The sequence below is a fragment of the Aphelocoma coerulescens genome, chromosome 7, assembly GCF_041296385.1.
Source record: "Aphelocoma coerulescens isolate FSJ_1873_10779 chromosome 7, UR_Acoe_1.0, whole genome shotgun sequence".
NCBI lineage: Eukaryota > Metazoa > Chordata > Aves > Passeriformes > Corvidae > Aphelocoma > Aphelocoma coerulescens.
This window is the reverse complement of record NC_091021.1, coordinates 40,062,974-40,085,229: the sequence shown is the minus strand read 5'-3', so window position 1 is coordinate 40,085,229 and position 22,256 is coordinate 40,062,974. Positions and strand designations below refer to the sequence as shown.

The 22,256-nt window shown below is 51.8% G+C and overlaps 5 long non-coding RNA genes across 6 annotated transcripts; all 5 read right to left on the bottom strand.

Annotated features, from left to right (window-relative positions):
* Positions 1–686: 686 nt before the first annotated feature.
* Positions 687–2,088, bottom strand: LOC138112956 (uncharacterized). Of its 2 annotated transcripts, XR_011151941.1 has the most exons (4): positions 2,036–2,088; positions 1,861–1,946; positions 1,673–1,779; positions 687–750 (listed from the first exon to the last, which is right to left on the bottom strand). It is a non-coding gene; the product is annotated as an uncharacterized lncRNA (long non-coding RNA). The 2 variants fall into 2 exon arrangements; XR_011151940.1 differs by lacking the exon at positions 687–750 and having other exon boundaries at positions 1,652–1,779.
* Positions 2,089–3,051: 963 nt separating this feature from the next.
* On the bottom strand, positions 3,052–3,480 carry LOC138113275 (uncharacterized). Its single transcript, XR_011152083.1, has 3 exons — positions 3,389–3,480; positions 3,185–3,264; positions 3,052–3,106 (listed from the first exon to the last, which is right to left on the bottom strand). It is a non-coding gene; the product is annotated as an uncharacterized lncRNA (long non-coding RNA).
* A 246-nt stretch (positions 3,481–3,726) lies between these two features.
* Positions 3,727–5,128, bottom strand: LOC138113056 (uncharacterized). The gene is made up of 4 exons (XR_011151989.1): positions 5,076–5,128; positions 4,901–4,986; positions 4,713–4,819; positions 3,727–3,790 (listed from the first exon to the last, which is right to left on the bottom strand). It is a non-coding gene; the product is annotated as an uncharacterized lncRNA (long non-coding RNA).
* Positions 5,129–10,462: 5,334 nt separating this feature from the next.
* On the bottom strand, positions 10,463–10,891 carry LOC138113278 (uncharacterized). The gene is made up of 3 exons (XR_011152086.1): positions 10,800–10,891; positions 10,596–10,675; positions 10,463–10,517 (listed from the first exon to the last, which is right to left on the bottom strand). It is a non-coding gene; the product is annotated as an uncharacterized lncRNA (long non-coding RNA).
* Positions 10,892–11,137: 246 nt separating this feature from the next.
* Positions 11,138–12,539, bottom strand: LOC138113055 (uncharacterized). Its single transcript, XR_011151988.1, has 4 exons — positions 12,487–12,539; positions 12,312–12,397; positions 12,124–12,230; positions 11,138–11,201 (listed from the first exon to the last, which is right to left on the bottom strand). It is a non-coding gene; the product is annotated as an uncharacterized lncRNA (long non-coding RNA).
* Positions 12,540–22,256: the final 9,717 nt, after the last annotated feature.

Sequence of the window (22,256 nt, the reverse complement as noted above, 5' to 3'; positions counted from 1 at the left end):
GCAAAAGAAGACCGCCTCACCATCCTGGAAGCTCCTACCATCGCCGGGCTTTTGTCTTTTAGACGGCTATAATAAAGAAAACCAAATATCAGTACAGGAACTTCGTGGCACATTGGCCAAGCCCCCAACAGTTCCACTACTCACCGTCTCCTAAGAAGGCCGGGGAACTCGGACCACACGCTTTGGCCACGCCCCGAGGCCGATACCGTCACCGCAGGGTATACCTGAGTTAAGAGGAGAGGAGGTGATGCGGGACTGGTGAAACTTGAGCGGACCCTCGCTCCCCCACCCTCCCTCCCCGACTTGCCGCAACTCCTCGGCCGTCGCCAAAGGCTACCGGGACGGTACCTTCACATGGAAAAGGTAAAGGCTTCATCGCAGAGTCCCATGATACTTGCGGAGGACTCACGAGGGCAGCAACACAGGTCCGTCAGCCAGTCGGCGAGGAGTTCGGTGTAATACAAGGGGACTACCTGAAACACACAAATGACAATGGATGCTTAGAGCTGTACCAGAACTTGGCACCCAAGGCATAACAAGTGGTTCTTTCCACCAGTGACTTCTTACCTCATTCACTTGACCTTGACTGCTAAGATCTGGCTTTACCTCCTAAGAACAAAGACAAAGAACAATCCTGTAACACAGCCACCATTTATGTTTGCCCTGCAAAGACAAACAGTGACCGACCTTCAGGTGGGAACCCCCTCACACGGTATGGGGCGCTCTGCCGCAGATTTAATCCGTCTGCATCTGCAAGAAAGTGATGACAAAGGTCAAAGAGCTGCATTAGAACTTGACAGCTCCAGCCATCCTGTATCAGTCTAGGAATACCATCTTGAGGCCAAACTACAACCTACACCACAAATTCCACATCCCCAGGCCTTGTCCTATTACACCCATACTCCACAGTATGCATCAGGGAAGAGCAGCTCTGGGCCAAACCCACTCAGGCACCCGTGACACAGAAGATGACAAACAAGGGGACACAACAAGGAGAGAAAACTCTAGGCTAGATGATCACAAGGACCGAGCAAATGAGGAATGAGATGACCACGGCGAGACCGACGGTGAGCCAACGAGGCTGCAAGAACCCTGGCAGAGGAGGATGATAACAGAAGGGCTTATTCCAAGAACCGCAAAGATGGATGCCCGAGAATGGGACGGGTGGAATCCTCCAGCTATCTTCACATTCTTACAAGCCTTCATCCTCTTTAATGGATCATTGCAGGGCACAGCTGACAATGCAGCTCAGAACAAGACCTGAAAAGACACCCGACTCAACCTCGCTGAAGAGAGACGTGATCCTGATGCACCTCCAAGCTCACGAGTCAAAGGATCAATGGTATCGGCACCACACTGAGGAACACCAAGAACAGAGACGCTAAGAATAATGCCCAGCGTTTGCGATAAGCATCTCAAAGGGCTAAGGCAAAAGACCTGTGACACGAGATGCACAAAAGACAGAGAACGCACAATAGACAGGTGACATGTACCAGGCCTGCTCTGCCCTGCGCACCTCGGCACTGTGATCAAAAGCAAGACTTAAGCTTTATGGGGCCTAAGGGGCCCCTTCTTGGGTATCCCCACCTCCAAATCTGACTCAAAAATACCTCCTGGTGAGTGCCAACTCGGCACCCTGCTTTCACCCCTACTGTGGGTCACAGGTCTCAACTTATCTCTTGGATGTCTGGGGATGTCAATCTGCCTCGGGTGCAAAAGAAGGCCGCATCACCATGCGGGAAGCTCGTGCCTTCACCGGGCTGGTTCTCTCTTAGTCAGCTACAATAAAGAAAACCAGACAAACATCAGTGCATGATCTTAGTGGCACCTCAGCCAAAACCTGTCAATTCTGCCACTCACCGTCTCCTAAAAAGGCTGGCCTCCTCAGGCCGCACGCTTTGGCCACGCTCTGAGGCCGACGCCATCGTCATCGTCACAGAGTATACCTGGGTTAAGAGGAGACGAGGTGATGCGACATTGCCGAAACTTGAGTGGGCCCTCGCTCCTCCCTCCCTCTGCAACTCACTGCAACTACCTGGCCGTTGCCGAAGGCAATCTGGACGGCACGTTCAAATGGAAAAGGTAAAGGCGTCGTCACAGAGTCCTGTAATACTTCCGGAGGGCTAACGACAGCGGCGAGCCAGGTCCATCAGCCAGTTGGCAAGGAATTTCACCATAATACATGGGGACTGCCTAAAGCACACAAATGACAATGGATGCTTAAAGCTTAGAGTGACAGAACTTGGCATCAAAACAATAACCACCGGTTCAGTACACAGGTCACCACTTACCTCACTAACTCAACTTTGACTGCTGAGATCTGGCATTACCTCCTAAAAACAAAGACAAAGAACGATGCTGTAACACAGCCACCAGTTACACTTGCCCCACAAACAAACGGTGACTGACCTTCCTGCAGGAAACCCCCTCACCCGGTATGGGGCGCTCTGGCACGGATTTAATCCGTCTGCATCTGCAAGAAAGTGATGACAAAAGTCAAAGGGCTGCATGAGAACTTCACAGCTCCAGCCATCTTCTGACAATCTAGAAATATCATCTAGAGGACAAACTGCACCCTACATTACAAATTTCAAGTCCCCAAGCCTTGTTCTATTACACCGATATGCCAGGGTATGCAGCAGGGCAGAGCAGCTCTGGGCCAAACCCATGCAGGCACCCATGAAAGAGGAGATGACAAACGAGAGGATACAACAAGGAGAGAGAACTCAGGGTGGAAAGCATGACTGCAAGCACATCAAAGGGCTAAGGCAAAAGACCTGTGACACAGGACACCCAAAAGACACGGCATGCACTATAGACAAGTGACACAACATGCACTGCGATTGCTCTGCCCTGCGCACCTCAGCATTGTCATCAAATGTGAGACTTTCACTTTATGCGGGCTAAGGCGCCCCTTCTTGGGTTTCCCCATCTCCAAAGCTGACGCAAAAATCCCTCCCGGCGAGGCCCGACTCGATACTCCGATTTCATCCCCTTGACTTATCTCTCAGACGTCCTGAGACGTGAATCCACCTGGGACGCAAAAGAAGACCGCCTCACCATCCTGGAAGCTCCTACCATCGCCGGGCTTTTGTCTTTTAGACGGCTACAATAAAGAAAACCAAATATCAGTACAGGAACTTCGTGGCACATTGGCCAAGCCCCCAACAGTTCCACTACTCACCGTCTCCTAAGAAGGCCGGGGAACTCGGACCACACGCTTTGGCCACGCCCCGGGGCCGATACCGTCACCGCAGGGTATACCTGAGTTAAGAGGAGAGGAGGTGATGCGGGACTGGTGAAACTTGAGCGGACCCTCGCTCCCCCACCCTCCCTCCCCGACTTGCCGCAACTCCTCGGCCGTCGCCAAAGGCTACCGGGACGGTACCTTCACATGGAAAAGGTAAAGGCTTCATCGCAGAGTCCCATGATTCTTGCGGAGGACTCACGAGGGCAGCAACACAGGTCCGTCAGCCAGTCGGCGAGGAGTTCGGTGTAATACAAGGGGACTACCTGAAACACACAAATGACAATGGATGCTTAGAGCTGTACCAGAACTTGGCACCCAAGGCATAACAAGTGGTTCTTTCCACCAGTGACTTCTTACCTCATTCACTTGACCTTGACTGCTAAGATCTGGCTTTACCTCCTAAGAACAAAGACAAAGAACAATCCTGTAACACAGCCACCATTTATGTTTGCCCTGCAAAGACAAACAGTGACCGACCTTCAGGTGGGAACCCCCTCACACGGTATGGGGCGCTCTGCCGCAGATTTAATCCGTCTGCATCTGCAAGAAAGTGATGACAAAGGTCAAAGAGCTGCATTAGAACTTCACAGCTCCAGCCATCCTGTATCAGTCTAGGAATACCATCTTGAGGCCAAACTACAACCTACACCACAAATTCCACATCCCCAGGCCTTGTCCTATTACACCCATACTCCACAGTATGCATCAGGGAAGAGCAGCTCTGGGCCAAACCCACTCAGGCACCCGTGACACAGAAGATGACAAACAAGGGGACACAACAAGGAGAGAAAACTCTAGGCTAGATGATCACAAGGACCGAGCAAATGAGGAATGAGATGACCACGGCGAGACCGACGGTGAGCCAACGAGGCTGCAAGAACCCTGGCAGAGGAGGATGATAACAGAAGGGCTTATTCCAAGAACCGCAAAGATGGATGCCCGAGAATGGGACGGGTGGAATCCTCCAGCTATCTTCACATTCTTACAAGCCTTCATCCTCTTTAATGGATCATTGCAGGGCACAGCTGACAATGCAGCTCAGAACAAGACCTGAAAAGACACCCGACTCAACCTCGCTGAAGAGAGACGTGATCCTGATGCACCTCCAAGCTCACGAGTCAAAGGATCAATGGTATCGGCACCACACTGAGGAACACCAAGAACAGAGACGCTAAGAATAATGCCCAGCGTTTGCGATAAGCATCTCAAAGGGCTAAGGCAAAAGACCTGTGACACGAGATGCACAAAAGACAGAGAACGCACAATAGACAGGTGACATGTACCAGGCCTGCTCTGCCCTGCGCACCTCGGCACTGTGATCAAAAGCAAGACTTAAGCTTTATGGGGCCTAAGGGGCCCCTTCTTGGGTATCCCCACCTCCAAATCTGACTCAAAAATACCTCCTGGTGAGTGCCAACTCGGCACCCTGCTTTCACCCCTACCGTGGGTCACAGGTCTCAACTTATCTCTTGGATGTCTGGGGATGTCAATCTGCCTCGGGTGCAAAAGAAGGCCGCATCACCATGCGGGAAGCTCGTGCCTTCACCGGGCTGGTTCTCTCTTAGTCAGCTACAATAAAGAAAACCAGACAAACATCAGTGCATGATCTTAGTGGCACCTCAGCCAAAACCTGTCAATTCTGCCACTCACCGTCTCCTAAAAAGGCTGGCCTCCTCAGGCCGCACGCTTTGGCCACGCTCTGAGGCCGACGCCATCGTCATCGTCACAGAGTATACCTGGGTTAAGAGGAGACGAGGTGATGCGACATTGCCGAAACTTGAGTGGGCCCTCGCTCCTCCCTCCCTCTGCAACTCACTGCAACTACCTGGCCGTTGCCGAAGGCAATCTGGACGGCACGTTCAAATGGAAAAGGTAAAGGCGTCGTCACAGAGTCCTGTAATACTTCCGGAGGGCTAACGACAGCGGCGAGCCAGGTCCATCAGCCAGTTGGCAAGGAATTTCACCATAATACATGGGGACTGCCTAAAGCACACAAATGACAATGGATGCTTAAAGCTTAGAGTGACAGAACTTGGCATCAAAACAATAACCACCGGTTCAGTACACAGGTCACCACTTACCTCACTAACTCAACTTTGACTGCTGAGATCTGGCATTACCTCCTAAAAACAAAGACAAAGAACGATGCTGTAACACAGCCACCAGTTACACTTGCCCCACAAACAAACGGTGACTGACCTTCCTGCAGGAAACCCCCTCACCCGGTATGGGGCGCTCTGCCACGGATTTAATCTGCCTGCATCTGCAAGAAAGTGATGACAAAAGTCAAAGGGCTGCATGAGAACTTCACAGCTCCAGCCATCTTCTGACAATCTAGAAATATCATCTAGAGGACAAACTGCACCCTACATTACAAATTTCAAGTCCCCAAGCCTTGTTCTATTACACCGATATGCCAGGGTATGCAGCAGGGCAGAGCAGCTCTGGGCCAAACCCATGCAGGCACCCATGAAAGAGGAGATGACAAACGAGAGGATACAACAAGGAGAGAGAACTCAGGGTGGAAAGCATGACTGCAAGCACATCAAAGGGCTAAGGCAAAAGACCTGTGACACAGGACACCCAAAAGACACGGCATGCACTATAGACAAGTGACACAACATGCACTGCGATTGCTCTGCCCTGCGCACCTCAGCATTGTCATCAAATGTGAGACTTTCACTTTATGCGGGCTAAGGCGCCCCTTCTTGGGTTTCCCCATCTCCAAAGCTGACGCAAAAATCCCTCCCGGCGAGGCCCGACTCGATACTCCGATTTCATCCCCTTGACTTATCTCTCAGACGTCCTGAGACGTGAATCCACCTGGGACGCAAAAGAAGACCGCCTCACCATCCTGGAAGCTCCTACCATCGCCGGGCTTTTGTCTTTTAGACGGCTACAATAAAGAAAACCAAATATCAGTACAGGAACTTCGTGGCACATTGGCCAAGCCCCCAACAGTTCCACTACTCACCGTCTCCTAAGAAGGCCGGGGAACTCGGACCACACGCTTTGGCCACGCCCCGGGGCCGATACCGTCACCGCAGGGTATACCTGAGTTAAGAGGAGAGGAGGTGATGCGGGACTGGTGAAACTTGAGCGGACCCTCGCTCCCCCACCCTCCCTCCCCGACTTGCCGCAACTCCTCGGCCGTCGCCAAAGGCTACCGGGACGGTACCTTCACATGGAAAAGGTAAAGGCTTCATCGCAGAGTCCCATGATACTTGCGGAGGACTCACGAGGGCAGCAACACAGGTCCGTCAGCCAGTCGGCGAGGAGTTCGGTGTAATACAAGGGGACTACCTGAAACACACAAATGACAATGGATGCTTAGAGCTGTACCAGAACTTGGCACCCAAGGCATAACAAGTGGTTCTTTCCACCAGTGACTTCTTACCTCATTCACTTGACCTTGACTGCTAAGATCTGGCTTTACCTCCTAAGAACAAAGACAAAGAACAATCCTGTAACACAGCCACCATTTATGTTTGCCCTGCAAAGACAAACAGTGACCGACCTTCAGGTGGGAACCCCCTCACACGGTATGGGGCGCTCTGCCGCAGATTTAATCCGTCTGCATCTGCAAGAAAGTGATGACAAAGGTCAAAGAGCTGCATTAGAACTTCACAGCTCCAGCCATCCTGTATCAGTCTAGGAATACCATCTTGAGGCCAAACTACAACCTACACCACAAATTCCACATCCCCAGGCCTTGTCCTATTACACCCATACTCCACAGTATGCATCAGGGAAGAGCAGCTCTGGGCCAAACCCACTCAGGCACCCGTGACACAGAAGATGACAAACAAGGGGACACAACAAGGAGAGAAAACTCTAGGCTAGATGATCACAAGGACCGAGCAAATGAGGAATGAGATGACCACGGCGAGACCGACGGTGAGCCAACGAGGCTGCAAGAACCCTGGCAGAGGAGGATGATAACAGAAGGGCTTATTCCAAGAACCGCAAAGATGGATGCCCGAGAATGGGACGGGTGGAATCCTCCAGCTATCTTCACATTCTTACAAGCCTTCATCCTCTTTAATGGATCATTGCAGGGCACAGCTGACAATGCAGCTCAGAACAAGACCTGAAAAGACACCCGACTCAACCTCGCTGAAGAGAGACGTGATCCTGATGCACCTCCAAGCTCACGAGTCAAAGGATCAATGGTATCGGCACCACACTGAGGAACACCAAGAACAGAGACGCTAAGAATAATGCCCAGCGTTTGCGATAAGCATCTCAAAGGGCTAAGGCAAAAGACCTGTGACACGAGATGCACAAAAGACAGAGAACGCACAATAGACAGGTGACATGTACCAGGCCTGCTCTGCCCTGCGCACCTCGGCACTGTGATCAAAAGCAAGACTTAAGCTTTATGGGGCCTAAGGGGCCCCTTCTTGGGTATCCCCACCTCCAAATCTGACTCAAAAATACCTCCTGGTGAGTGCCAACTCGGCACCCCGCTTTCACCCCTACTGTGGGTCACAGGTCTCAACTTATCTCTTGGATGTCTGGGGATGTCAATCTGCCTCGGGTGCAAAAGAAGGCCGCATCACCATGCGGGAAGCTCGTGCCTTCACCGGGCTGGTTCTCTCTTAGTCAGCTACAATAAAGAAAACCAGACAAACATCAGTGCATGAACTTAGTGGCACCTAAGCCAAAACCTGTCAATTCTGCCACTCACCGTCTCCTAAAAAGGCTGGCCTCCTCAGGCCGCACGCTTTGGCCACACTCTGAGGCCAACGCCATCGTCATCGTCACAGAGTATACCTGGGTTAAGAGGAGACGAGGTGATGCGGCATTGCCGAAACTTGAGTGGGCCCTCGCTCCTCCCTCCCTCCGCAACTCACTGCAACTACTCGGCCGTTGCCGAAGGCAACCTGGACGGCACGTTCAAATGGAAAAGGTAAAAGCTTCGTCACAGAGTCCTGTAATACTTCTGGCGGGCTAACAACAGCGGCGAGCCAGGTCCATCAGCCAGTTGGCAAGGAGTTTCACCATAATACATGGGGACTGCCTAAAGCACACAAATGACAATGGATGCTTAAAGCTTAGAGTGACAGAACTTGGCATCGAAACAATAACAACCAGTTCAGTACACCGGTCACCACTTACCTCACTAACTCGACTTTGACTGCTGAGATCTGGCTTTACCTCCTAAAAACAAAGACAAAGAACGATGCTGTAACACAGCCACCAGTTACACTTGCCCCGCAAACAAACGGTGACTGACCTTCCTGCAGGAAACCCCCTCACCCGGTATGGGGCGCTCTGCTACGGATTTAATCTGTCTGCATCTGCAAGAAAGTGATGACAAAAGTCAAAGGGCTGCATGAGAACTTCACAGCTCCAGCCATCTTGGGACAATCTAGGAATATCATCTAGAGGCCAGACTACACCATACATTACAGATTTAAAGGCCTTGGGCCTTGTTCTATTACACCTATATGCCAGAGTATGCAGCAGGGCAGAGAAGCTCTGGGCCATTCCATGCAGGCACCCGTGACACAGGAAACGACAAAAGAGGGGATGCAATGAGGAGAGAGAACTCAGGGTGGAAAGCATGACTGCAAGCACATCAAAGGGCTAAGGCAAAAGACCTGTGACACAAGATGCCCAAAAGACACGGCATGCACAATAGACAAGTGACGCAACATGCACTGCGATTGCTCTGCCCTGCGCACCTCAGCATTGCGATCAAATGTGAGGCTTTCCCATTAAGCGGGCTAAGGGGCCCCTTCTTGGACATCCCCATCTCCAAAGCTGACTCAAAACTCCCTCCCAGCAAGCCCCGGCCCGACACCCCGCTTTCATTCCCTCCGTGGGTCATATCCCTCAACTTATCTCTCGGACATCTGGGGATGTGAATCTTCCTGGGGCGCAAAAGAAGGCGGCCTCTCGCCGGCCCAGAAGCTCCTGCCATTGCCAGGCTGTTGTCTCTCAGTCAGCTACAATAAAGACAACCAAACATCAGTATATGAGCTTAGTGGCATGTCAGCCAAAACCCAACAATTCCACTACTCACCGTCCACTAAGAGAGCCCGGGTCCTCAGGCCGCACGCTCTGGCCGCGCTCCAAGGCCGACGCCATCATCGCAGGGTATGCCTGGGTTGAGTGGAGACGACGTTATGCAGCATTGCTGAAACTTGAGTGGACCCTTGTTCCTCCTCCCTCCCCGACATGCTGCAACTCCTCGGCCGTTGCTGAAGGCTACCCAGACAGTACCTTCGCATGGAAAAGGTAAAGGCTTCATCGCAGAGTCCCATGATACTCGCAGAGGACTCACGAGGGCAGCGAGCCAGGTCCATCAGCCAGTCGGTGAGGGGTTTCAGTGTAATACAAGGGGACCGCCTGAAACACACAAATGACAGTGGATGCTTAGAGCTGTACCAGAACTTGGCACCCAAGGAATACCAAGTGGTTCTTTCCACCAGTGACTTCTTACCTCATTCACTAGACCTTGACTACTAAGATCTGGCTTTACCTCCTAAGAACAAAGACAAAGAACAATGCTGTAACAAAGCCACCAGTTACACTTGCTGAGGAAACACAAACAGTGACTGACCTTCCTGGGGGAACCCCCTCACCCGGTATAGGGCGCTCTGGCACGGATTTAATCCGTCTGCATCTGCAAGAAAGTGATGACAAAAGTCAAAGGGCTGCATGAGAACTTCACAGCTCCAGCCATCTTCTGACAATCTAGAAATATCATCTAGAGGACAAACTGCACCCTACATTACAAATTTCAAGTCCCCAAGCCTTGTTCTATTACACCGATATGCCAGGGTATGCAGCAGGGCAGAGCAGCTCTGGGCCAAACCCATGCAGGCACCCATGAAAGAGGAGATGACAAACGAGAGGATACAACAAGGAGAGAGAACTCAGGGTGGAAAGCATGACTGCAAGCACATCAAAGGGCTAAGGCAAAAGACCTGTGACACAGGACACCCAAAAGACACGGCATGCACTATAGACAAGTGACACAACATGCACTGCGATTGCTCTGCCCTGCGCACCTCAGCATTGTCATCAAATGTGAGACTTTCACTTTATGCGGGCTAAGGCGCCCCTTCTTGGGTTTCCCCATCTCCAAAGCTGACGCAAAAATCCCTCCCGGCGAGGCCCGACTCGATACTCCGATTTCATCCCCTTGACTTATCTCTCAGACGTCCTGAGACGTGAATCCACCTGGGACGCAAAAGAAGACCGCCTCACCATCCTGGAAGCTCCTACCATCGCCGGGCTTTTGTCTTTTAGACGGCTACAATAAAGAAAACCAAATATCAGTACAGGAACTTCGTGGCACATTGGCCAAGCCCCCAACAGTTCCACTACTCACCGTCTCCTAAGAAGGCCGGGGAACTCGGACCACACGCTTTGGCCACGCCCCGGGGCCGATACCGTCACCGCAGGGTATACCTGAGTTAAGAGGAGAGGAGGTGATGCGGGACTGGTGAAACTTGAGCGGACCCTCGCTCCCCCACCCTCCCTCCCCGACTTGCCGCAACTCCTCGGCCGTCGCCAAAGGCTACCGGGACGGTACCTTCACATGGAAAAGGTAAAGGCTTCATCGCAGAGTCCCATGATTCTTGCGGAGGACTCACGAGGGCAGCAACACAGGTCCGTCAGCCAGTCGGCGAGGAGTTCGGTGTAATACAAGGGGACTACCTGAAACACACAAATGACAATGGATGCTTAGAGCTGTACCAGAACTTGGCACCCAAGGCATAACAAGTGGTTCTTTCCACCAGTGACTTCTTACCTCATTCACTTGACCTTGACTGCTAAGATCTGGCTTTACCTCCTAAGAACAAAGACAAAGAACAATCCTGTAACACAGCCACCATTTATGTTTGCCCTGCAAAGACAAACAGTGACCGACCTTCAGGTGGGAACCCCCTCACACGGTATGGGGCGCTCTGCCGCAGATTTAATCCGTCTGCATCTGCAAGAAAGTGATGACAAAAGTCAAAGAGCTGCATTAGAACTTCACAGCTCCAGCCATCCTGTATCAGTCTAGGAATACCATCTTGAGGCCAAACTACAACCTACACCACAAATTCCACATCCCCAGGCCTTGTCCTATTACACCCATACTCCACAGTATGCATCAGGGAAGAGCAGCTCTGGGCCAAACCCACTCAGGCACCCGTGACACAGAAGATGACAAACAAGGGGACACAACAAGGAGAGAAAACTCTAGGCTAGATGATCACAAGGACCGAGCAAATGAGGAATGAGATGACCACGGCGAGACCGACGGTGAGCCAACGAGGCTGCAAGAACCCTGGCAGAGGAGGATGATAACAGAAGGGCTTATTCCAAGAACCGCAAAGATGGATGCCCGAGAATGGGACGGGTGGAATCCTCCAGCTATCTTCACATTCTTACAAGCCTTCATCCTCTTTAATGGATCATTGCAGGGCACAGCTGACAATGCAGCTCAGAACAAGACCTGAAAAGACACCCGACTCAACCTCGCTGAAGAGAGACGTGATCCTGATGCACCTCCAAGCTCACGAGTCAAAGGATCAATGGTATCGGCACCACACTAAGGAACACCAAGAACAGAGACGCTAAGAATAATGCCCAGCGTTTGCGATAAGCATCTCAAAGGGCTAAGGCAAAAGACCTGTGACACGAGATGCACAAAAGACAGAGAACGCACAATAGACAGGTGACATGTACCAGGCCTGCTCTGCCCTGCGCACCTCGGCACTGTGATCAAAAGCAAGACTTAAGCTTTATGGGGCCTAAGGGGCCCCTTCTTGGGTATCCCCACCTCCAAATCTGACTCAAAAATACCTCCTGGTGAGTGCCAACTCGGCACCCTGCTTTCACCCCTACCGTGGGTCACAGGTCTCAACTTATCTCTTGGATGTCTGGGGATGTCAATCTGCCTCGGGTGCAAAAGAAGGCCGCATCACCATGCGGGAAGCTCGTGCCTTCACCGGGCTGGTTCTCTCTTAGTCAGCTACAATAAAGAAAACCAGACAAACATCAGTGCATGATCTTAGTGGCACCTCAGCCAAAACCTGTCAATTCTGCCACTCACCGTCTCCTAAAAAGGCTGGCCTCCTCAGGCCGCACGCTTTGGCCACGCTCTGAGGCCGACGCCATCGTCATCGTCACAGAGTATACCTGGGTTAAGAGGAGACGAGGTGATGCGACATTGCCGAAACTTGAGTGGGCCCTCGCTCCTCCCTCCCTCTGCAACTCACTGCAACTACCTGGCCGTTGCCGAAGGCAATCTGGACGGCACGTTCAAATGGAAAAGGTAAAGGCGTCGTCACAGAGTCCTGTAATACTTCCGGAGGGCTAACGACAGCGGCGAGCCAGGTCCATCAGCCAGTTGGCAAGGAATTTCACCATAATACATGGGGACTGCCTAAAGCACACAAATGACAATGGATGCTTAAAGCTTAGAGTGACAGAACTTGGCATCAAAACAATAACCACCGGTTCAGTACACAGGTCACCACTTACCTCACTAACTCAACTTTGACTGCTGAGATCTGGCATTACCTCCTAAAAACAAAGACAAAGAACGATGCTGTAACACAGCCACCAGTTACACTTGCCCCACAAACAAACGGTGACTGACCTTCCTGCAGGAAACCCCCTCACCCGGTATGGGGCGCTCTGCCACGGATTTAATCTGCCTGCATCTGCAAGAAAGTGATGACAAAAGTCAAAGGGCTGCATGAGAACTTCACAGCTCCAGCCATCTTCTGACAATCTAGAAATATCATCTAGAGGACAAACTGCACCCTACATTACAAATTTCAAGTCCCCAAGCCTTGTTCTATTACACCGATATGCCAGGGTATGCAGCAGGGCAGAGCAGCTCTGGGCCAAACCCATGCAGGCACCCATGAAAGAGGAGATGACAAACGAGAGGATACAACAAGGAGAGAGAACTCAGGGTGGAAAGCATGACTGCAAGCACATCAAAGGGCTAAGGCAAAAGACCTGTGACACAGGACACCCAAAAGACACGGCATGCACTATAGACAAGTGACACAACATGCACTGCGATTGCTCTGCCCTGCGCACCTCAGCATTGTCATCAAATGTGAGACTTTCACTTTATGCGGGCTAAGGCGCCCCTTCTTGGGTTTCCCCATCTCCAAAGCTGACGCAAAAATCCCTCCCGGCGAGGCCCGACTCGATACTCCGATTTCATCCCCTTGACTTATCTCTCAGACGTCCTGAGACGTGAATCCACCTGGGACGCAAAAGAAGACCGCCTCACCATCCTGGAAGCTCCTACCATCGCCGGGCTTTTGTCTTTTAGACGGCTACAATAAAGAAAACCAAATATCAGTACAGGAACTTCGTGGCACATTGGCCAAGCCCCCAACAGTTCCACTACTCACCGTCTCCTAAGAAGGCCGGGGAACTCGGACCACACGCTTTGGCCACGCCCCGGGGCCGATACCGTCACCGCAGGGTATACCTGAGTTAAGAGGAGAGGAGGTGATGCGGGACTGGTGAAACTTGAGCGGACCCTCGCTCCCCCACCCTCCCTCCCCGACTTGCCGCAACTCCTCGGCCGTCGCCAAAGGCTACCGGGACGGTACCTTCACATGGAAAAGGTAAAGGCTTCATCGCAGAGTCCCATGATACTTGCGGAGGACTCACGAGGGCAGCAACACAGGTCCGTCAGCCAGTCGGCGAGGAGTTCGGTGTAATACAAGGGGACTACCTGAAACACACAAATGACAATGGATGCTTAGAGCTGTACCAGAACTTGGCACCCAAGGCATAACAAGTGGTTCTTTCCACCAGTGACTTCTTACCTCATTCACTTGACCTTGACTGCTAAGATCTGGCTTTACCTCCTAAGAACAAAGACAAAGAACAATCCTGTAACACAGCCACCATTTATGTTTGCCCTGCAAAGACAAACAGTGACCGACCTTCAGGTGGGAACCCCCTCACACGGTATGGGGCGCTCTGCCGCAGATTTAATCCGTCTGCATCTGCAAGAAAGTGATGACAAAGGTCAAAGAGCTGCATTAGAACTTCACAGCTCCAGCCATCCTGTATCAGTCTAGGAATACCATCTTGAGGCCAAACTACAACCTACACCACAAATTCCACATCCCCAGGCCTTGTCCTATTACACCCATACTCCACAGTATGCATCAGGGAAGAGCAGCTCTGGGCCAAACCCACTCAGGCACCCGTGACACAGAAGATGACAAACAAGGGGACACAACAAGGAGAGAAAACTCTAGGCTAGATGATCACAAGGACCGAGCAAATGAGGAATGAGATGACCACGGCGAGACCGACGGTGAGCCAACGAGGCTGCAAGAACCCTGGCAGAGGAGGATGATAACAGAAGGGCTTATTCCAAGAACCGCAAAGATGGATGCCCGAGAATGGGACGGGTGGAATCCTCCAGCTATCTTCACATTCTTACAAGCCTTCATCCTCTTTAATGGATCATTGCAGGGCACAGCTGACAATGCAGCTCAGAACAAGACCTGAAAAGACACCCGACTCAACCTCGCTGAAGAGAGACGTGATCCTGATGCACCTCCAAGCTCACGAGTCAAAGGATCAATGGTATCGGCACCACACTGAGGAACACCAAGAACAGAGACGCTAAGAATAATGCCCAGCGTTTGCGATAAGCATCTCAAAGGGCTAAGGCAAAAGACCTGTGACACGAGATGCACAAAAGACAGAGAACGCACAATAGACAGGTGACATGTACCAGGCCTGCTCTGCCCTGCGCACCTCGGCACTGTGATCAAAAGCAAGACTTAAGCTTTATGGGGCCTAAGGGGCCCCTTCTTGGGTATCCCCACCTCCAAATCTGACTCAAAAATACCTCCTGGTGAGTGCCAACTCGGCACCCCGCTTTCACCCCTACTGTGGGTCACAGGTCTCAACTTATCTCTTGGATGTCTGGGGATGTCAATCTGCCTCGGGTGCAAAAGAAGGCCGCATCACCATGCGGGAAGCTCGTGCCTTCACCGGGCTGGTTCTCTCTTAGTCAGCTACAATAAAGAAAACCAGACAAACATCAGTGCATGAACTTAGTGGCACCTAAGCCAAAACCTGTCAATTCTGCCACTCACCGTCTCCTAAAAAGGCTGGCCTCCTCAGGCCGCACGCTTTGGCCACACTCTGAGGCCAACGCCATCGTCATCGTCACAGAGTATACCTGGGTTAAGAGGAGACGAGGTGATGCGGCATTGCCGAAACTTGAGTGGGCCCTCGCTCCTCCCTCCCTCCGCAACTCACTGCAACTACTCGGCCGTTGCCGAAGGCAACCTGGACGGCACGTTCAAATGGAAAAGGTAAAAGCTTCGTCACAGAGTCCTGTAATACTTCTGGCGGGCTAACAACAGCGGCGAGCCAGGTCCATCAGCCAGTTGGCAAGGAGTTTCACCATAATACATGGGGACTGCCTAAAGCACACAAATGACAATGGATGCTTAAAGCTTAGAGTGACAGAACTTGGCATCGAAACAATAACAACCAGTTCAGTACACCGGTCACCACTTACCTCACTAACTCGACTTTGACTGCTGAGATCTGGCTTTACCTCCTAAAAACAAAGACAAAGAACGATGCTGTAACACAGCCACCAGTTACACTTGCCCCGCAAACAAACGGTGACTGACCTTCCTGCAGGAAACCCCCTCACCCGGTATGGGGCGCTCTGCTACGGATTTAATCTGTCTGCATCTGCAAGAAAGTGATGACAAAAGTCAAAGGGCTGCATGAGAACTTCACAGCTCCAGCCATCTTGGGACAATCTAGGAATATCATCTAGAGGCCAGACTACACCATACATTACAGATTTAAAGGCCTTGGGCCTTGTTCTATTACACCTATATGCCAGAGTATGCAGCAGGGCAGAGAAGCTCTGGGCCATTCCATGCAGGCACCCGTGACACAGGAAACGACAAAAGAGGGGATGCAATGAGGAGAGAGAACTCAGGGTGGAAAGCATGACTGCAAGCACATCAAAGGGCTAAGGCAAAAGACCTGTGACACAAGATGCCCAAAAGACACGGCATGCACAATAGACAAGTGACGCAACATGCACTGCGATTGCTCTGCCCTGCGCACCTCAGCATTGCGATCAAATGTGAGGCTTTCCCATTAAGCGGGCTAAGGGGCCCCTTCTTGGACATCCCCATCTCCAAAGCTGACTCAAAACTCCCTCCCAGCAAGCCCCGGCCCGACACCCCGCTTTCATTCCCTCCGTGGGTCATATCCCTCAACTTATCTCTCGGACATCTGGGGATGTGAATCTTCCTGGGGCGCAAAAGAAGGCGGCCTCTCGCCGGCCCAGAAGCTCCTGCCATTGCCAGGCTGTTGTCTCTCAGTCAGCTACAATAAAGACAACCAAACATCAGTATATGAGCTTAGTGGCATGTCAGCCAAAACCCAACAATTCCACTACTCACCGTCCACTAAGAGAGCCCGGGTCCTCAGGCCGCACGCTCTGGCCGCGCTCCAAGGCCGACGCCATCATCGCAGGGTATGCCTGGGTTGAGTGGAGACGACGTTATGCAGCATTGCTGAAACTTGAGTGGACCCTTGTTCCTCCTCCCTCCCCGACATGCTGCAACTCCTCGGCCGTTGCTGAAGGCTACCCAGACAGTACCTTCGCATGGAAAAGGTAAAGGCTTCATCGCAGAGTCCCATGATACTCGCAGAGGACTCACGAGGGCAGCGAGCCAGGTCCATCAGCCAGTCGGTGAGGGGTTTCAGTGTAATACAAGGGGACCGCCTGAAACACACAAATGACAGTGGATGCTTAGAGCTGTACCAGAACTTGGCACCCAAGGAATACCAAGTGGTTCTTTCCACCAGTGACTTCTTACCTCATTCACTAGACCTTGACTACTAAGATCTGGCTTTACCTCCTAAGAACAAAGACAAAGAACAATGCTGTAACAAAGCCACCAGTTACACTTGCTGAGGAAACACAAACAGTGACTGACCTTCCTGGGGGAACCCCCTCACCCGGTATAGGGCGCTCTGGCACGGATTTAATCCGTCTGCATCTGCAAGAAAGTGATGACAAAAGTCAAAGGGCTGCATGAGAACTTCACAGCTCCAGCCATCTTCTGACAATCTAGAAATATCATCTAGAAGACAAACTGCACCCTACATTACAAATTTCAAGTCCCCAAGCCTTGTTCTATTACACCGATATGCCAGGGTATGCAGCAGGGCAGAGCAGCTCGGGGCCAAACCCATGCAGGCACCCATGACAGAGGAGATGACAAACGAGAGGATACAACAAGGAGAGAGAACTCAGGGTGGAAAGCATGACTGCAAGCACATCAAAGGGTTAAGGCAAAAGACCTGTGACACAAGATGCCCAAAAGACACGGCATGCACAATAGACAAGTGACGCAACATGCACTGCGATTGCTCTGCCCTGCGCACCTCAGCATTGCGATCAAATGTGAGGCTTTCCCATTATGCGGGCTAAGGGGCCCCTTCTTGGACATCCCCATCTCCAAAGCTGACTCAAAACTCCCTCCCAGCAAGCCCCGGCCTGACACCCCGCTTTCATTCCCTCCGTGGGTCATATCCCTCAACTTATCTCTCGGACATCTGGGGATGTGAATCTTCCTGGGATGCAAAAGAAGGCGGCCTCTCGCCGGCCCAGAAGCTCCTGCCATTGCCAGGCTGTTGTCTCTCAGTCAGCTACAATAAAGACAAACATCAGTATATGAGCTTAGTGGCATGTCAGCCAAAACCCAACAATTCCACTACTCACCGTCCACTAAGAGAGCCCGGGTCCTCAGGCCGCACGCTCTGGCCGCGCTCTAAGGCCGACGCCATCATCGCAGGGTATACCTGGGTTGAGTGGAGACGAGGTTATGCAGCATTGCTGAAACTTGAGTGGACCCTTGTTCCTCCTCCCTCCCCGACATGCTGCAACTCCTCGGCCGTTGCTGAAGGCTACCCAGACGGTACCGTCGCATGGAAAAGGTAAAGGCTTCATCGCAGAGTCCCATGATACTTGCAGAGGACTCACGAGGGCAGCGAGCCAGGTCCATCAGCCAGTCGGTGAGTGGTTTCAGTGTAATACAAGGGGACCGCCTGAAACACACAAATGACAGTGGATGCTTAGAGCTGTACCAGAACTTGGCACCCAAGGAATACCAAGTGGTTCTTTCCACCAGTGACTTCTTACCTCATTCACTTGACCTTGACTGCCGAGATCTGGCTTTACCTCCTAAGAACAAAGACAAAGAACAATGCTGTAACAAAGCCACCAGTTACACTTGCTGAGGAAACACAAACAGTGACTGACCTTCCTGAGGGAACCCCCTCACCCGGTATTGGGCGCTCTGGCACGGATTTAATCCGTCTGCATCTGCAAGAAAGTGATGACAAAAGTCAAAGGGCTGCATGAGAACTTCACAGCTCCAGCCATCTTCTGACAATCTAGAAATATCATCTAGAGGACAAACTGCACCCTACATTACAAATTTCAAGTCCCCAAGCCTTGTTCTATTACACCGATATGCCAGGGTATGCAGCAGGGCAGAGCAGCTCTGGGCCAAACCCATGCAGGCACCCATGAAAGAGGAGATGACAAACGAGAGGATACAACAAGGAGAGAGAACTCAGGGTGGAAAGCATGACTGCAAGCACATCAAAGGGCTAAGGCAAAAGACCTGTGACACAGGACACCCAAAAGACACGGCATGCACTATAGACAAGTGACACAACATGCACTGCGATTGCTCTGCCCTGCGCACCTCAGCATTGTCATCAAATGTGAGACTTTCACTTTATGCGGGCTAAGGCGCCCCTTCTTGGGTTTCCCCATCTCCAAAGCTGACGCAAAAATCCCTCCCGGCGAGGCCCGACTCGATACTCCGATTTCATCCCCTTGACTTATCTCTCAGACGTCCTGAGACGTGAATCCACCTGGGACGCAAAAGAAGACCGCCTCACCATCCTGGAAGCTCCTACCATCGCCGGGCTTTTGTCTTTTAGACGGCTACAATAAAGAAAACCAAATATCAGTACAGGAACTTCGTGGCACATTGGCCAAGCCCCCAACAGTTCCACTACTCACCGTCTCCTAAGAAGGCCGGGGAACTCGGACCACACGCTTTGGCCACGCCCCGAGGCCGATACCGTCACCGCAGGGTATACCTGAGTTAAGAGGAGAGGAGGTGATGCGGGACTGGTGAAACTTGAGCGGACCCTCGCTCCCCCACCCTCCCTCCCCGACTTGCCGCAACTCCTCGGCCGTCGCCAAAGGCTACCGGGACGGTACCTTCACATGGAAAAGGTAAAGGCTTCATCGCAGAGTCCCATGATACTTGCGGAGGACTCACGAGGGCAGCAACACAGGTCCGTCAGCCAGTCGGCGAGGAGTTTGGTGTAATACAAGGGGACTACCTGAAACACACAAATGACAATGGATGCTTAGAGCTGTACCAGAACTTGGCACCCAAGGCATAACAAGTGGTTCTTTCCACCAGTGACTTCTTACCTCATTCACTTGACCTTGACTGCTAAGATCTGGCTTTACCTCCTAAGAACAAAGACAAAGAACAATCCTGTAACACAGCCACCATTTATGTTTGCCCTGCAAAGACAAACAGTGACCGACCTTCAGGTGGGAACCCCCTCACACGGTATGGGGCGCTCTGCCGCAGATTTAATCCGTCTGCATCTGCAAGAAAGTGATGACAAAGGTCAAAGAGCTGCATTAGAACTTCACAGCTCCAGCCATCCTGTATGAGTCTAGGAATACCATCTTGAGGCCAAACTACAACCTACACCACAAATTCCACAGCCCCAGGCCTTGTCCTATTACACCCATACTCCACAGTATGCATCAGGGAAGAGCAGCTCTGGGCCAAACCCACTCAGGCACCCGTGACACAGAAGATGACAAACAAGGGGACACAACAAGGAGAGAAAACTCTAGGCTAGATGATCACAAGGACCGAGCAAATGAGGAATGAGATGACCACGGCGAGACCGACGGTGAGCCAACGAGGCTGCAAGAACCCTGGCAGAGGAGGATGATAACAGAAGGGCTTATTCCAAGAACCGCAAAGATGGATGCCCGAGAATGGGACGGGTGGAATCCTCCAGCTATCTCCACATTCTTACAAGCCTTCATCCTCTATAATGGATCATTGCAGGGCACAGCTGACAATGCAGCTCAGAACAAGACCTGAAAAGACACCCGACTCAACCTCGCTGAAGAGAGACGTGATCCTGATGCACCTCCAAGCTCACGAGTCAAAGGATCAATGGTATCGGCACCACACTGAGGAACACCAAGAACAGAGACGCTAGGAATAATGCCCAGCATTTGCGATAAGCATCTCAAAGGGCTAAGGCAAAAGACCTGTGACACGAGATGCACAAAAGACAGAGAACGCACAATAGACAGGTGACATGTACCAGGCCTGCTCTGCCCTGCGCACCTCGGCACTGTGATCAAAAGCAAGACTTAAGCTTTATGGGGCCTAAGGGGCCCCTTCTTGGGTATCCCCACCTCCAAATCTGACTCAAAAATACCTCCTGGTGAGGCCCAACTCAACACCCCGCTTTCACCCCTACTGTGGGTCACAGGTCTCAACTTATCTCTTGGATGTCTGGGGATGTCAATCTGCCTCGGGTGCAAAAGAAGGCTGCATCACCATGCGGGAAGCTCGTGCCTTCACCGGGCTGGTTCTCTCTTAGTCAGCTACAATAAAGAAAACCAGACAAACATCAGTGCATGAACTTAGTGGCACCTCAGCCAAAACCTGTCAATTCTGCCACTCACCGTCTCCTAAAAAGGCTGGCCTCCTCAGGCCGCACGCTTTGGCCACACTCTGAGGCCAACGCCATCGTCATCGTCACAGAGTATACCTGGGTTAAGAGGAGACGAGGTGATGCGGCATTGCCGAAACTTGAGTGGGCCCTCGCTCCTCCCTCCCTCCGCAACTCACTGCAACTACTCGGCCGTTGCCGAAGGCAACCTGGACGGCACGTTCAAATGGAAAAGGTAAAGGCTTCATCACAGAGTCCTGTAATACTTCTGGTGGGCTAACAACAGCGGCGAGCCAGGTCCATCAGCCAGTTGGCAAGGAGTTTCACCATAATACATGGGGACTGCCTAAAGCACACAAATGACAATGGATGCTTAAAGCTTAGAGTGACAGAACTAGGCATCGAAACAATAACAACCAGTTCAGTACACCGGTCACCACTTACCTCACTAACTCGACTTTGACTGCTGAGATCTGGCATTACCTCCTAAAAACAAAGACAAAGAACGATGCTGTAACACAGCCACCAATTACACTTGCCCCAGCAAACAAACGGTGACTGACCTTCCTGCAGGAAACCCCCTCACCCGGTATGGGGCGCTCTGCCACGGATTTAATCTGTCTGCATCTGCAAGAAAGTGATGACAAAAGTCAAAGGGCTGCATGAGAACTTCACAGCTCCAGCCATCTTGGGACAATCTAGGAATATCATCTAGAGGCCAGACTACACCATACATTACAGATTTAAAGGCCTTGGGCCTTGTTCTATTACACCTATATGCCAGAGTATGCAGCAGGGCAGAGCAGCTCTGGGCCATCCCATGCAGGCACCCGTGACACAGGGGACGACAAAAGAGGGGATGCAATGAGGAGAGAGAACTCAGGGTGGAAAGCATGACTGCAAGCACATCAAAGGGCTAAGGCAAAAGACCTGTGACACAAGATGCCCAAAAGACACGGCATGCACAATAGACAAGTGACGCAACATGCACTGCGATTGCTCTGCCCTGCGCACCTCAGCATTGCGATCAAATGTGAGGCTTTCCCATTATGCGGGCTAAGGGGCCCCTTCTTGGACATCCCCATCTCCAAAGCTGACTCAAAACTCCCTCCCAGCAAGCCCCGGCCCGACACCCCGCTTTCATTCCCTCCGTGGGTCATATCCCTCAACTTATCTCTCGGACATCTGGGGATGTGAATCTTCCTGGGATGCAAAAGAA